This window comes from Passer montanus, unplaced genomic scaffold, assembly GCF_014805655.1.
Source record: "Passer montanus isolate IOZ18808 unplaced genomic scaffold, ASM1480565v1 scaffold65, whole genome shotgun sequence".
NCBI lineage: Eukaryota > Metazoa > Chordata > Aves > Passeriformes > Passeridae > Passer > Passer montanus.
The window spans coordinates 2,889,648-2,904,738 of record NW_024371593.1 but is presented as its reverse complement, the minus strand read 5'-3'; the positions used below and the strand labels follow the sequence as shown (position 1 = coordinate 2,904,738).

The 15,091-nt window shown below is 40.8% G+C and overlaps 1 protein-coding gene across 3 annotated transcripts in view; it reads left to right on the top strand.

Moving 5' to 3' along the window:
- Window positions 1–15,091, top strand: part of TSPAN4 (tetraspanin 4) — a 421,577-nt gene that overhangs the window by 34,521 nt on the left and 371,965 nt on the right. The window contains exon 1 of one of the 3 annotated variants that reach the window (XM_039728452.1): window positions 5,860–5,939. The exons of the other annotated variants lie outside the window; for them this stretch is intronic. The gene's annotated coding sequence lies outside the window, so the exon portion shown is untranslated. Of the gene's footprint in view, window positions 1–5,859; window positions 5,940–15,091 lie in introns of those variants that run through there. 3 annotated transcript variants of the gene reach the window in all.

The window sequence follows — 15,091 nt, the reverse complement described above, 5'->3', positions numbered from 1 at the left end:
AGAGAGGTAGCTCTTTTTAAGATTGAGGCAAGCTATCTCTGCCAGGAAAATTCACCTCAGCGTAGCTGGCAAACTTCTGCCTTCCCTGTGCTGTTTGCTGCTCAAAGCAAGCTTGACTTCCTGAGCTAATACAATACCATTTCTTGATTGATTTTTATGGACAGGGTTTTTACAAAACTTGCTTTGGGATTTAGGAACCGACTTGTCACTGGTTTTCCTTGGGGCATAAGCATTGATTCACTGTGGCTATCTGGAAAGAGTCTGAATGCTGTTACAACATCCTTCTGAAGATGCTGGCAGTGCTGCATAAGCAATTCATGAGGCCTTACAGGCAAGGGAGAAAAATGGTTTGCTTTTTTTATCAACTGTGTATCTGTAGGGGTAAAGAAGGCTGCCTCCATAGTGCTGACAGAGTAGACTATAGCAAGGGTTGGGGGTCTGCAGTGGCAAATGCTGCCAACTGAAGAATGATTGTTGATATGGCAAGGGGTGCTGGTGTCAGAGTTCCTGCCTTATGTACCAGATTTTTGGTCACTATTTCTTATGTAAAATTCAAATGCTTACTCTAAAGTAAGTTTTTTGGAGAAAAGGAAAGATGTTAAAAGACTGTGGGTTTTCCATATTTTTTTCTTTTTATTTTTGCCCCTTTTTTCCCCATAACAAAGCTACTCTGTCCAATATGGGCTTTTGATTTTCAAATTAATTTCTAAAATGATTTCCCAATAGAGAATTTCTATTCCTAGCCATGAAAGACTGAACTTTAGAAGTAGTGTTTTCATTTAAGAAATTTGATCTGTAAAAATGCTACCTCTGCATGGGCACTGTATGTTAGCACTTCAGGCACGTTCCTGTGCTGATTTCTTGTAAAAGATAGTCTTTTCCCTATGTCTTGTTCAAAGAGTCTTTTACTTATTTTTCAGGCCTGAAGCCAGTACTGGTGTAAAATATGATAATGTCTTCAAACTGACAATTACCTGGAGATATTTTTTTCTTGGATAAATTTCTCTGCCATGACTTTCCTGTCCTGTGTGCAGAAAAAAGGCAGCAGTACAATTCTTACCTGCTTTCTGTTTTGTTTAACCCTGTTTTATGGAAACCCTCCTGCAAGGATCACAGTCATGCATTTGAATTGGGACATCTGATCTCAACTGTGCTGGAAGGGCAACATAAAAATGACAGAAGCGAGACAAAGCGTAGTGTGAACAAGTTAGTTCAATAGCTTAGTTTTGAAAAGCTTTGTTCAAGGTATCACATAAATATGACAGAAGATAGTTTTATGGTTTGAAAAATAAAGAGAGAATTATGTAGGTAATCTTTGCAACCTAGTAAAAATATCATAGTACACAGAAATTGAAGTGCTACAGCTTCCTGTGATCTAAATTGGCATCTAATCTTAGTCAGTAGGTGAAACAACACTTGAGCATTTTGTTTATAGTGATTGCTTTTTTTATCACTTAAGAACAAAGTGGTATTTTGAAAACCTTCATAATGCGAATCTGGCAAATAAGGCAATTCAGGTAATAAGTAAAATCTCTGAAGATCAAGGAGACCCAGTGCTTTACATCATATTTAAAATTGGCCCAGATCTTTATTTTAATGTTCTGGCTCTAAGTCTGACAACTGCTTTGCGGGCAGGACTTACTTGGGCTGAAGTAATTCTCTGTTTAGAACTTAAACCTGTGTTTTGCCTGTTATCTGGGATTTCTTTCTTTTTTTTTTTCAAATCAAGAAGTTGTGTTTCTTTAAAAGGAGTTGTTTGACTTAACATGCACTGTGTTATCTGTGGAGCAGTTTCTTGTCAGCGTAAAACCTTCAACTTAAGTTAGTTCTGTGTAACTAAAGATGTCTAAGAACCTAAGCAGACATATGACTAGTCTTTTAGGACTTTCTTCTGCAGGTGACAGGGGAAACAAAAGGGAGATTCATCCCACCTCAAAGAGGGCTGTTGAGGAATATACTTAGAGCAGGTACTGGGTGTCAGCTGCAGTGAGAGCTGCAGGTTGTGCCTGTGGTGGGAGCCCCAGCAAAGGGGCTGTGAACTGGTGCCAGCCCTTTGCATGACAAAGTGTGACGTGTGGCCAGGTGACTGAACTCGGCAGGATGACATGACACCCTTACAGTCTGTGGGCTCAGTAGCTGGGCCTGTAGGGAGTCAGGAGGGGGGCACTGGAGCTGCCTGCTGTGAAGGGACTTTGGTCCCAGCAGTCAAAGTCTGGGTTGGTGGGAGTGTGACTACCAGAGGGGCTCCTGGGTGGTCCGACAGGGCAGTTTCCCTAACAGGCTATACTGGATCTTTCCTTTGGCTGTACAAGGAACTCGGACATCCCTCTGAGACTGACTGTTATTAAGTGGCTCAAGTTGTATAGAGATGTTTGTGCAATTTGAATCCCAAACATTGTCCTTAGAGCAAGAACATTTTGGGTTCCAGCTGATGTTGCTCCTGGTAGCTTGTCATTCAATGGGAAGGTCAGCCATGTGAGTGAGTAGTTCTGCCATTTTTTTGTCAGTGTGGGTGGGTACATTCTCACTTCAAGTCTTGTATCCTGAAGCTGGTTAAAAAGTGCACAAGGAACCCTGCTATAAAGGTGACAGCAAATTCCGTGGTTTTTAGCCTCTCATTTGTGTTTTTTTTCCCCCATCATCTTCCTTTCTTCTCGTCCAACTGTTTATTTTTAAATGAATATATGTTTAAAAATTAATTTAAAAAATCCACAACTGTTAGATACATAACATCAAAAGTCAATGTCATGCAGCTGAATGCTGAGCTGCAGACTCGCTTTTGACTTTGATAAAGCCAGATATGATCTATGGTATCGCTTACCTGTCAGTGAAAGACAGACAGCTACCTCCAAGGGGCTTCTGAAGGTAAGCAATCAGGATTTTAAATTCATGCTGAGTGCTGATAGCAGGATGGAGAAAGGAGAAGGTACTGTGTGTTCCTGTGTAACCAAAACGTCCAGTGAAAAGTCACATAGAGTAAGTCCTGCTTTCTTTTCTCCTTTTCCACTTCAGTGCTTTAGCTTGAAGATTCTGCAGAGATTTCACTGACAAATTATAACTTTGAATAGAGATGAAAACTCACTTGTTTTGCTTTTTCTGTTTAAATTTCAAAAAGCGTCATGGTATCATAGGCTACCAAGCTGACAAAAGAAAGGTCAGTAGGAGAGTGAGTTTTCTCTGGGCAAATTTCCTGACCTAAGACAAAGGCAGCAAAGAGCTGTCAGAATAGGTTTTTGTCACAGGAACAGAAGAGGAAGACTGGACACTTATCAATTGGTCTTCACAAATAGGTTGCTCTGAAGAATCATTGCAACATTCCAGCTAAAGACTGGGATGCTGTACTAATCCTGGAGTCATAGTGTGAAAAGAGTGTTTTTGGGCTGTCATATCATCCTTGCTGTTCTGGGTGCTGGCAGCGCAAAATGTCTTGATCGTGGACACAGAAACCTGATTTTTGCTCTGGAATGACCAACAAACATGATCTCGTTTCTAAGAGAAGAGTGTCTTTCTCTTCTGAGTTTTTGATGGATGAATTGAATTTCTACAGAGCCTTTCCACCCTCACCTGTGACTGTCCAAGCCAATCACTTGCTCATTCATGTAGCTACACCGCTAATTCTGCTTCAGCTCTGAACAGGTTCTGCTGGACCTGTGCTTGATTACTAGCTCTGTTTACCACAAGGGAGCAGTTATTAATGTGCTCTCATTTTTAAGCCTGTTATAACTCCTTCACTTTGATTAATTTCATTGTGGAGCTCTTTACTCTTTTAGCCTGTGTAAGATGTAATTCTGATTGTAGAAGTGCTTCCGTTGTTTCCCTCCCAGCTGAAGGAGGAGGCAAAAGGGCTATTGATTTTTATATAAAGACGAGTTTAATGAGACCTGGGGGTTGGGCTTGATCCAAGGCTTAGTGGAGTCGTTGGCCATCAGTCATTAGATTTCATGGATTTCAGGCGCTGGTATCTGACTTACTGCCATGATGTTCAGCTGCCTGTGTAGCAGGGGTTTTGTGGGTCTTCATAAATCGTTCAAAAGCAGCAAACTCTGATAGTGGGGGAGGGCAGACACGCTGACCAGATACTTAACAGCTTTTTCTTTTATTCCTGTGATCCGTTTTCTCCTATTTCTGTACATTTCAACCTTGAATGTGTGGTCGTGGCACATGTGATAGCAATTTGTAATGAAGCATACAACCCCAGATAAGACAGCAGAGCTCTAACAAGGAGCTTTTAGAGAGAAAAGATTATCTTTAACTCTGAGCTGAGTTGTAATTTGGTGGGTATTAATGCATAGATTTTAAAAAATGAATAGTGTAATCGGTGATAGGAAGGGCATTAAAAACATAGGCATGAACTATGAGTGATGTAACTCAGAGGTTCAGTTGTGTTAGTACCTGGGCCAGATCTGACCTGCAAGCCAGTCATGTTCTGTTTTTCTTGCACACATTTGCACATGTTGATGCTTTTCCTATGAGCTTCGTCCTTTTCCTTTAAAAAGGAAAGATTCTGTTGCATGCACCAGAAGATGGCCCACTGGACTGCCCCAAACCAGCTTGTGGCAGACATCCCCAAAATACCAGACCATCTTCTCAGCCATAATTCTCTCTGCAAATGACTGCAGCAGCTCAAGCTTCATTTTTCCTCTCCCACTGCTTTTTCTCTACTGACTTTTGATTGACTGATAGTCTAGGTCAACCAAATGCCGTCCATTTCCCCTGATATAAAAGCAAGCAAGCAGTGTATTGCTCTTACCTATTCAACCCTCAGGAGCTTGTTCTGTACAGAAGCAGGCTTTCTCTATGCTTTGTTCCTGCAGATGTCATTTTCCAAGCTTCTTCACTATACAGTGTTAAGTAATGTATTGTCAGCTGGAACAAATTGGTGTGGCTGTCCATTAAAAATAAGAATAAATCTATTATCACCACAAGATGCCATTCATAGAAATGGGGAGAGGAGTAAGTTTTCAATGCACCTGACTTTTAAGGAATTCAGCCAGCTATTGCTAAGGTCTTTGTAAAGAGATATTTAATCTGTATGTCTAAAATGTAGTAAACTTAAAGAAAACAACGAAATGGAGTATCCTTCTTGGAGCTTACTATTTTTTTTCCCCAAGTACACAGAAGGAAGATAGATTTTTTTTTTTTTCCCATAGGGGAAGGATCATGAACTGTTGTTTATCTGCCTTGTTTACTCTTTGCAATGGAGCTGTACAAATAAAAGGAACAGAGTTCTTGTATCCCATGAGTGGTAAATGGAAGTAGGATCTATATAATGGCTATTGTAAAATCCATGTCTTGCCTTGGCTTAGAAAGCTGCTGGTCACCCTCTTAGATGTATCATTCAATTTAGTGATGCTAAGCATCTGTTTAAACAAATAGCTTTAAAACTTTTGACAGAACTAGTACTTTGTCCTTGACTCTGTCTTATCTGTAGCTGTAACATGCAATTCCTTCTGGGCTTTTCTTTCTGTCATCATCAGGTGCCATGTGCAGTGCCATCAATGGCCAGTGCAGCTGGCAGGTTTCTCTGAAACTTGCCTGCCTTTCTGCAGAGGCTAGTGTTACTCTGCACCTGGGTTTGGTTCAGCCTTCAGTGTCATACAGCTGCCCAGAAATGCAGTGGCTGTTGTGCTCATTATGAACCTGTTGAATCTCTTCAGGCAGCCTCATGGCTTGCACACACTCAGTTGTGTTTGGATGAAATGAATCAACAATAGGAAGATAGTTTCTTTTCTCATGAGAGTAAACTTAGTGAGGTGGGAATTTGAAAACCTTAGCCCTGACCATTTCAATTTTGTCATGCAGAATTCCTGTATGGTACTATATCCCTAATAGCTTTGTCTTGGCATTTGTTGTTCCCAGTTTACAGGTGCAGTAACTCAGAGGTCAAACTGGAGGAGAGGAGTGGTCTACCAAGGTCTTTCTCCATGCAGCTTGTGAAAGTGAGATGAACAAGGCAGCTCAAAACTTTCTGACTACCCCAGAGGATCGAGTATTTGTCTCATTGTCATTTTGAGGCTTGCTTGAGAGTCATGCATTTTTGTGTAGAGGCTGGATGTACCTTACTGTGGGCACACAGTTTGTGGTAATTGGGAGTGGGGCTGCAGCCAAGCCTGGTCCCTAATGGACTACAGCTGTGAGCAGCAGGTGAGCAGCACTGGCAGCAATGAGCCAGGGAGTGCCCAGGGGCACTGACCAACCACCAAAGGGAACAGAGGGCACACAGGTGCAGTGCATCAACATGAGGGGTATAAAAGCTGGGCTAAGGAACAAGAAGGGCAGATGCTTGCAGCCTTCTGAAGTGGTGTGGTGTTACTCCGTATGGGTTGAAGCCTCCTGGTATTGTAGGATGATAGGCCATCTCAACTGTGACATGCTGCAACACCTTACCTTCTCTCCTCTGAAGGAAAAGGAGGTAAAAATATTATAGAACTGAAGAAACAGAAAAAGGGGAGGGTGAATGCTGGCTCAATACTTCTTTGGTTTGATTAAAAGATCCTGACAAGGAGAAGTAGAGGGCTCCTGTGGTCACAGAGGTTTTGTACATACACTTTGGGGATGTGTGCAATGGTTTAACAAGTTGAAGACTGACATGCAGCGTATGTAGAAATAGTTGTGTGTTGGTCATTTGTATGAGGCATTTCTCTGCTCAAAACTGTGTGAGTGTTTGCAAAACTATTTTCTTGTGAATGTAAAGGGTAGTAATCCTGGACATGCATTTGATTTGCTCTGGCTGCTGAGCCTTTGCTGAGAACTCAAGTTTCAGTTGAGTTCACTCAAGTTCTGTGAGTGAGAGTGGGAGGAGGCTGTAAATGCTGTTATGGTGTTTAACTGGGGAGGGGTGGACAGAAAGGAGGTCTGGGTGATTCCCAGTTTGTTCATAGCTTCCGCATCACTGGAGGTGACCAGCTGCATGTGACCTGTAGAAGACCTGCCAGTGGTGCTGCTGTGCAGTGCTGAAAACCTTCAGAGAGGGGGCCTGTGGCTGCTCCAGCTGCCTGAGCTGCCCAGACCTGCAGAACGGTGTCACGGCTAACCGAGGGCTTGCTGAGTGCTGCTAAAATCATGTCACTTCCTGCCTTGTGTGACTTTTTACAGTAAAGGTATTGGAGAGTAAGGTTCATTTTGCTTGTGGGATTTCCCTGCTTCCCACACATGACTCTGGCTGACTCCCCTCAGTACTACCAAGGGCAGAGCCCCTTGGTGTCGCTCAGTTCTGTGTGTGTGCAGTGGTCCTTTGTCCTGTGGTGGCCTTGAATGGCAGTGAATACACAGTGAAGGAGGTGGTGTTGGGGCAGAAGCACCTGGTTCTACCCCAACAGCTGGTTTTTCTTCAGTGTGTGTGCTGGGTGTCTTATTGAGAAAGTCTGTCCATACTGTTCCCACTCTGTGCAAAGCTTTCCTGGTGCCTGCTGGGAGCAGGGACCACTGTGTGTGTTTTAATGTGTTTTGGGTCCAGAAGTGCTGTGTGGGTGGTGGAAAAATGGCAGAGATGCATATGTGCTTTTCTAGAACTTGCACTGTTAATAACTGTGTACTTAATACTGATCTCCCGATTTATACCCCATTATGGATTTATTTATTAAATGCTCTTGTGGCAAGAGGCCTTTGACCCTTCATGCTTTTGATATATTTTAGCAAAGTTAGTAGAAGTGGAGATAAACTGACATCTGGAGGCACATGGGTGGTGATGGCATAGTAGAGCTGAAGCTCTTTCTTAATGGACCTGTGCTCTTTCTGCAATCAGAATTGGCACACATGATAGTGCTGCTGCTGTGCTGTCTTTTGGCCTAGTTTTCTAGGTGCTTTTGCCCATACAAATTTCTGAAAATTGATTCTTCCAGGGCCTCCACAAGCTGTGCTGTGAGCTGTCACAGAGCATTTTGCTCATTTGTTCTAGGTGACTTTCCTAGGGTCAAGGTGAGTCGATAGCTGAGCCCTGAATAGAACTGAGAATACCAGGTTCCTGCTTGTTTGACCCCTGGAAGCTGCTTTGATAGATTGCTTTTTTGGGTAGCGGAACACTCGGTGTTTTGGGTACATTTAGAAAACTTCCATCTGTGGCTTGTGGTACTACCGTGTAGATTGTTTTTTTCTTTAGAATGAGAGAGGTGGGAGGAGGATGTATGATTATACTGGGTGAGGTTTTTCAGGGGTTATTTTCCTTCCTCCCATTATTATTTACCATGTGAATAGCCCTTCTCCCTAAGAACAATATCATGCTTTCAAAGCCTTATAATCTAGACATACATTAAAATACCCAATGCTAGGAAATCTTCCTTCTTCCTTCCTCTCCAACAATCACCATATACATCTCTTTCCTTGCCAGTAAAGGCTCAGCATTGAACAGTGGTATCAAGGCTTTTATTATAATCTGAAAAGTATGAATTGAGAAGATGAAGTAGATATCTGTGTAGTCTATTTTCTAGGTTATTCTTAACTTCAGAACAAGATGCATGCTTTATTAGTTTTCTGTCTTTTGTGCCCTGATATTAACCAGATGAGAATTTTAACAAAAGCATATAAAAGACATAATTAAAAAAATAATGTAATAAGCAGAATTGCAAAATATCAGATGCCATTTCATAACTAAATGTGGGGTGGAAATTAAAAGTCTGGAAACCATACTAGAGCAAGCACAATGTCAAGCTATGACCTTAACAGGATACTGTCAAAATTAAAGGTGGTGTTTTGAGAGTCTGCCCCCAAGGACTCATATCTTTGGGAGAGTTTGAACTCATTAGTGCTTAAAGGCTACCTTTCTGGTATATGAAAACATTTTTAGAGCTATTCTATTGTTTTCTATTTTTCTCTTCATACAATAAGTTTGGCTGTATAACATTCTCTGTGCTCCCCATCTATGGTGTGCTCCCCTCTTCTCCCTCCATTACTATTTCACACCTTTTCTGCATTTCACAATGATACTGCTTTTCCAGTAATGGTGTAACTCTTTGCACTACATTTAAAAAAAACCCAGAAAACAAAAAACTTCTCTAAAACACTGCAAGAATTTATTTAATTTGTGTATAGAAAGAAGAGTGATTAAATGTGTGTGTTTAGAGGGAGAATGCATTGTCTCTTAGTGATTTGGGGTTGAATTGGAGTACTGTGATTGATATTGAGTTTTACTGATGTCTTTGAGTATATAATAAAGGAGAAAATGTTGCTTTTTTATTAAGGACAGATGTACTTGAAGGAAATGCAGACTTTAGTTGAAGTTCCTATTTCTGGGATTTCCCTGTAATTGTACATTTAAAGGAGTTGCATGCACTACCCATGTGAAGTCACATGATTTAACATGCAGCTTCGTACAGTTTGTTCCCTTTTTCCTCTGCATGTGTTTTATTAACAGCAAACAAGCAAACTGATCTTATGCCAAATACCAGTGGTTGGCAATCCCTCTAAAATCAAATTGTCTTCCTGCAACTCATTGGGAAACATTTGCTATTAGTGAAGCAGGGCTCTTGAGGGAGTAACATTAGCATTCCCAATAAGCAGTAGAGAAGTATGGAAGTGTATGTTATAAACATCAGGGATTATATTGTTTTCCCTTCTGTGTCTAGGACTGATGTGGCTTTTTTCCAGTTGACATATTTAAGAGGTTTTTTTGACCCAAGATGAAAATGAGGGGTCAGTTTTTAAGTGATGTAAACACCCAGAGCTACAGTGAAGACAGACACTCCTGGTTTAGCCAAGCAGATAACTGCATTTTTTTTTGTTAAGTGTTTATATTGCCCTGTTGGCCCAAATGAGTGTGCTTCAATTTTTTGTTTTCATATGCGAGGATCTGGCACTGCAAATTCAATTTAAATTCTAATGGGAGCATGACTAGAGCTGCATAAATGACATCTGCCTCCACATTAGAGTGGTCATCTATGGCAAAGATTTCAATGTGGATTCTCACCTTGAAATGAACATGCTGATGACTGGCCATGAGTTCATGTTGGTTTGGGTTTTTTTCCCCTGTTTTCTCTTGCTGCCAATATAGAGTTGTTTATGCCAAATAGCTCATTTTCTCTGGGAGCAATTTTGAACCTTGCTCCAAACTGCCCACTTGCTAATGTGCTCTTCTAAATTGTGGCTCAGATCCCCGCTTTGTGTTGATATGGGAAGGATTTGACCTAGGTGTTATGACTCTTCTGGCTGTGGGAGAAAAATCAACTTCATCCCACTTTTTGGGAATCAAACAATAAGGCACAAAAGGGATAGAGAGGGAGGGTCTGTCTGTTCTTCATCCCACTCTTTGGGAATCAAACAATAAGGCACAAAAGGGATAGAGAGGGAGGGTCTTTTTTTTTTTTTTTTTTTTTCCCCTAAGCCAACAAAGCCTGACAAAATTAACCTAAATGTATCAATAACTTTGGATTATTCAGGTATTCTTTCACCTTATTTTGGTGAAAACATTGTTTGCTTGAAGAGATTATGCTGGGTTTGTACTTCTCTGTAGAGAGCTTCCAAGAGGACAAGCACAAGGAGAATAACAAGAATTCTCATCCTTGGCTTCTGACAAGGATACTCCAAGATAATTTTCTTTCTTCAGTAGAGGAAAGTCTGAGGTTAACTTTTCCAGGCAAGTAAGGTGACTGGCAAATCCGCACAGGCATGTGAAAGATAATACAAATGTAAATTTATGAGTGCATCTGTTGTGTTTTACTACTGAGAAGTATGTAGTAGAAAACACCAGAGGAGGATTTTTATTTCTTTACCAATACTCTTGATTTCTTTTAGGTAAAAGTAAACCTTTACAAAATTATATGAAACATAGCTGTATCTAATGAACTAATGCATGCTCTAGTTGTATGAGACTATATTGTAATCTTTTAAAAAAGTATTTATATAGAAATATATCTGTTCATACTATCTTTATGTAGTAATATTGGTACTCTCAGGAAGTGTTTATACTTTCAGGAATCAATGCCTGCTAACAAAGTTCTGTAGTTTGGTCAAGCATACTGACCCATAGCTGAAGACTGAGCTGGGCTGAGCACAGGGACTTCCTGTGTCCTGATCTGGTGAACTAGCATGATAAATCATCTTCTTCCGCTCCCTGTAAATCACCAGGTATTAATGAAGATTTATATGGGTACACATGGTGTGTGGGGAGATAAATTATTGCTGATCCTCTCCTGTTGCAGCATTTGAGGAAGGATAGGTCCTAGGGAGCAAATTTGGATTTGGCTGTTGTCTCCTGTTGAGAATAGGAGCAGATGTTGGGGTCTTGGCTGCAGACAGTTGAGTGAATTGCAGTGAATTCCTTCACCATGCTGAGGGATCTAATTGAATGAAGAGAGCTAATGGGAGGATGGAAGCGTTTGCAGCAGCATGGGAAATGAGAGACTTCCCCTGCTGCCATGTTGGTGTAAATTGGCAGATTCCTAATGAAATTAGTAACCTCCTAATAATTCATACACTAGAATCTGGCCTACACTGGATCTGTGCTCAGGGTGTGCTGTGCCTCTCAAAGGTTATATAATTCCTCTTTGCAGAAACAGAGTTTTTAATTGCTTTAATTGGTCTGGCTAGTAGATATCTGATTCTACCAGTATGTCTGCTGCTAATGAAGTCTGTGGTACAGGATTGTTATTTATAAGTAGTCTATTTTTAACGGTGCTGCTGTAACAATTTAAATGCTCTGAGCTCTGTGTACCCTGATGGGCTTTTTGTGTATGTTTATTATATGGGAACAGCTGGGTATTTGAGAACACAATTTGTTACCAGGGTTTCTCTAGGTGGTAAAACTATATGACTGTTCCCCTGACTCTGCTGAAGTTTGTTATGAAACCAGACCCTGTTGTATCCTATTCATAAGAAATTGTGAAAAGGGCATGTCATTCTCCTGGCTCAGTATCCTTCTCAGCCATTGCTTCTCTACATGTTGACCTGACATTGTGGTTGGAGAGATACCTGAAGTAGGTGGTTGCTTGTTGCTCACTCATCTCTTTGTAGGTTATCTGTCAGGTTTGTCAAGAGCAAAGACGTTTAAAACATCATTTCCTGCAGAATGATGAATTCTCTTCTGTGATAGTTGTCCTTTGCTCCGGGCTATTACCTTACTTTTGTTCTCTTTCTGTGAACAATGTGATTAAATTGCAAGGCTGGAAAGCCACGTTTGTAGTCTCTTTTTGTCCTGATGCCAGTGCAGGGCACTGTCTCCTTGTGTCAGTTTGCAGATGTGGAGATAGCAACTGCATGAGAATCACTGCCACGTTACAAAGTTTGACTAAAAATTACAGCTGTCTAATGTTAGCTTGTAGTGTGTGATTTATGGGGCATGGGGGCAGTGGCAATGGGGGCATGGGGGCAGTGGCAAACAGCTGTCTAATGTTAGCTTGTAGTGTGTGATTTACGGGGCATGGGGGCAGTGGCAGTGTCCTCTGACCTTTTCCACTGGGAACTGTGTAACCCTGTGTCCTTACTACCCTGAGAGCTGGTCTTCCTGCTGCCTGCCTGCTGGATGCAGATGCCATCACAGGCATCTTTGCTGTGCAGAGTGTACAACGACCTTGGGGCCTGAATAGGCATGTAGAGCATCCTGATCCAGTTGGGATGCACGTGTCATGCGTTGTCTTGAATTCAGTAAGCTTCATAGGCTTCACCCTGCTGGTGTTTTGTTGCATGCTCACAGCAAGCACCCAGGAATGTGTAATGGTTGAGATTACTTTGGCCTTTGACAGGGTTTTGGCTGTTTCATTGCTACAGGATTTCTGCTGCTGAGTTTTGTGCTAACATGCATCAGCACAGAGGTCCTGAGTGAAAGGCTGTCATTGCTGTCTGAAGGCCTGTACAGGCTAAATTACAAATGTTTATTGTTACACACAAGTTTTGGAATGGGAACAGCAGAAACTCAGAAGCAGTAAACTACTCCTTACTGTTTTTTTTCCCTCCAATTAATAATCCCCAACACAACAACTAACCCCTTCCCCCACACCTCTGCAAACTTCTCTAAGTGAACAGAGAAATACATGTGCAGTGCAGTTGATTTTTCTTCTGCCTTGCTCCAAAGCTTATCTGATCATTATGTTCTCAAAGATATTTTAAAACTGCTGGCTGTTATTTAAGGATGATATTAATGTCCTTGCTTTGGAGAGTTTGGATAAATGTAGAATTTAATTTAATTAACCTTCATCAGTCTTTCTTTCTGCATGAAAAGGTGACCTTTAAAAAATGCCATTTACATACCCAAGAGCCTGGTGCTTGCATTTTTCTATGTCTCTATATCTATATATAAAGGCATATTAAAACATGTTTACATATGTTTTAGGTATTTCAGGACCATTTATTATGAACATTTATGTTATATATACAGACATATATTGGAAAACTGTACCCAGTGGTAGGCTCAGGTTATTCTAAGTGTTATATAGTTAACCAATTCCCATCAGAATGGATCTAGAGCTGATGGATTCATCTAGGAATCAGCTTGTAGCAGTGTTCAGAGGCATTGATAGAGGGCATGGAAGCTATGGAGTAGGCTCTCTGTAGGTATACAGTAATAGAAATTCTCTGATCCAAAAAAGCAGGCTGAAAAATGTGAGAAGACAGTGGCTCAGAGTGGGAAGATGACTTCCAGGTCACATTGCTTCACTGCATTTCTTCTGAACCCTGGTAGCAAGGATGCTGTCCCCTAGACTGACCTGTCTTTTCTTGTTCTTACATTCATCACTCATTCACATGAACAATTTTTCCTGTTTTCTCATGCCACGCAGTCTGGAAGAGAGATTTTTTAAAAGCTTTCTTCAGCTAAGACAAGTGTGAATAAACACAGTTTTTGGAGACTATGAAGTCTAGTATGCTTGTTAAGTTCCTCAGATTGAATTTGCCTTTAATATGCTCTTGGGTTAAATTTCAAATGTATTTAAATTTCCAAAGATGTGAACAGATGCTCAGTAAAATTTTCAAAGCTTTTAACTGCTTAGGTGCTTTTGAAAATCCCTTTAACTGTCTGTATGCCTTTAATCTCCTTGATACATTTACAAATCCTTAGAGCCTGTTGTTCAGTGTTCAAGACTTCAGCAAGATCTGGAGTCTCTGCCTTCTGTCCATATTTCTGTAGCTGTATTTATTGCGGCTGGGAGACTTGCATGCTCACTGTTACTTTGTAAATACAAATGGATCCCAGTCTTAAATCTGACCCTCAATAGTGCAGGTGTAGGATGTTCTCTGAATAACTGTTTTAGACACAGAGGGCTAAAATCCACATTGTGGATTTTGTAATTAACCGCTGTCCTATTGCAAAGAAGGTGTTCTGCTCTCACTTTTTAACAAATTCTCTTCCTTGAACAAAGTTTGTATAAAAAGAGCTGCTTTGACTGTTAAAATATGCTTGCTCTGATTTATAGCACTACACAGCTCACACACAATCATAACCTCACTTTCTCCTGCCAGGGGATGACATATGATAGTAACCAGATATGTATGTTAAAGGGAGGGAATTACCTTAGTGTTGGTATCTCTGTTTCTTGCCTGCTGAGTAGCTTAGCAGTGGAGATGAATGGCAGAGCTAGTGCAAAAATAGTGCACTAATTTATCCTTGAAATGTAGCAGACACACTGAGATTACTCAGAAATGTTCCTCCATGGTTTAGAGCTGGAATTAGTCCTGTTGTGACGATAGCTCAGGGGTAGAGGGAAAGAGCTCTTGAGTTTCAGGCAGAACAAAATGTTTGTGGATTTAATTCCAGTGTGTTTGGTTTGAACAAGTTACATTTGGGCTACTTGTTTTAGGACCCATCTCCTTTTTAGAACCTGATTTTGAAACCCATTAGCTCCAGTAAGCTTTGGAAGAGATTTCCAGAGTTAATATGCAAGAAATAGCGCTTGCCAAGCAGTGAGTATAATGGGGTTTGGTGTGATAGCTGGGACCTGGTCCATTGCTTTAAGGAAGCTGCATCTCATGTTAGAAACTGTCTCCAGTGTTTCTTATTGCCCAATAAGTTTATTTTGTTGTTGTTCTTTGGAAAATGAGTACAAGAATGATGTCACTAAGGATCATGGAAGAAATTTTAGTAAACTTACTGGTTTAATAAATAGGGTAAAGGATTTCAACTTCTACAACACAATATGAATTTTATTTTTAAAGTGAAAATTCTAAGGAT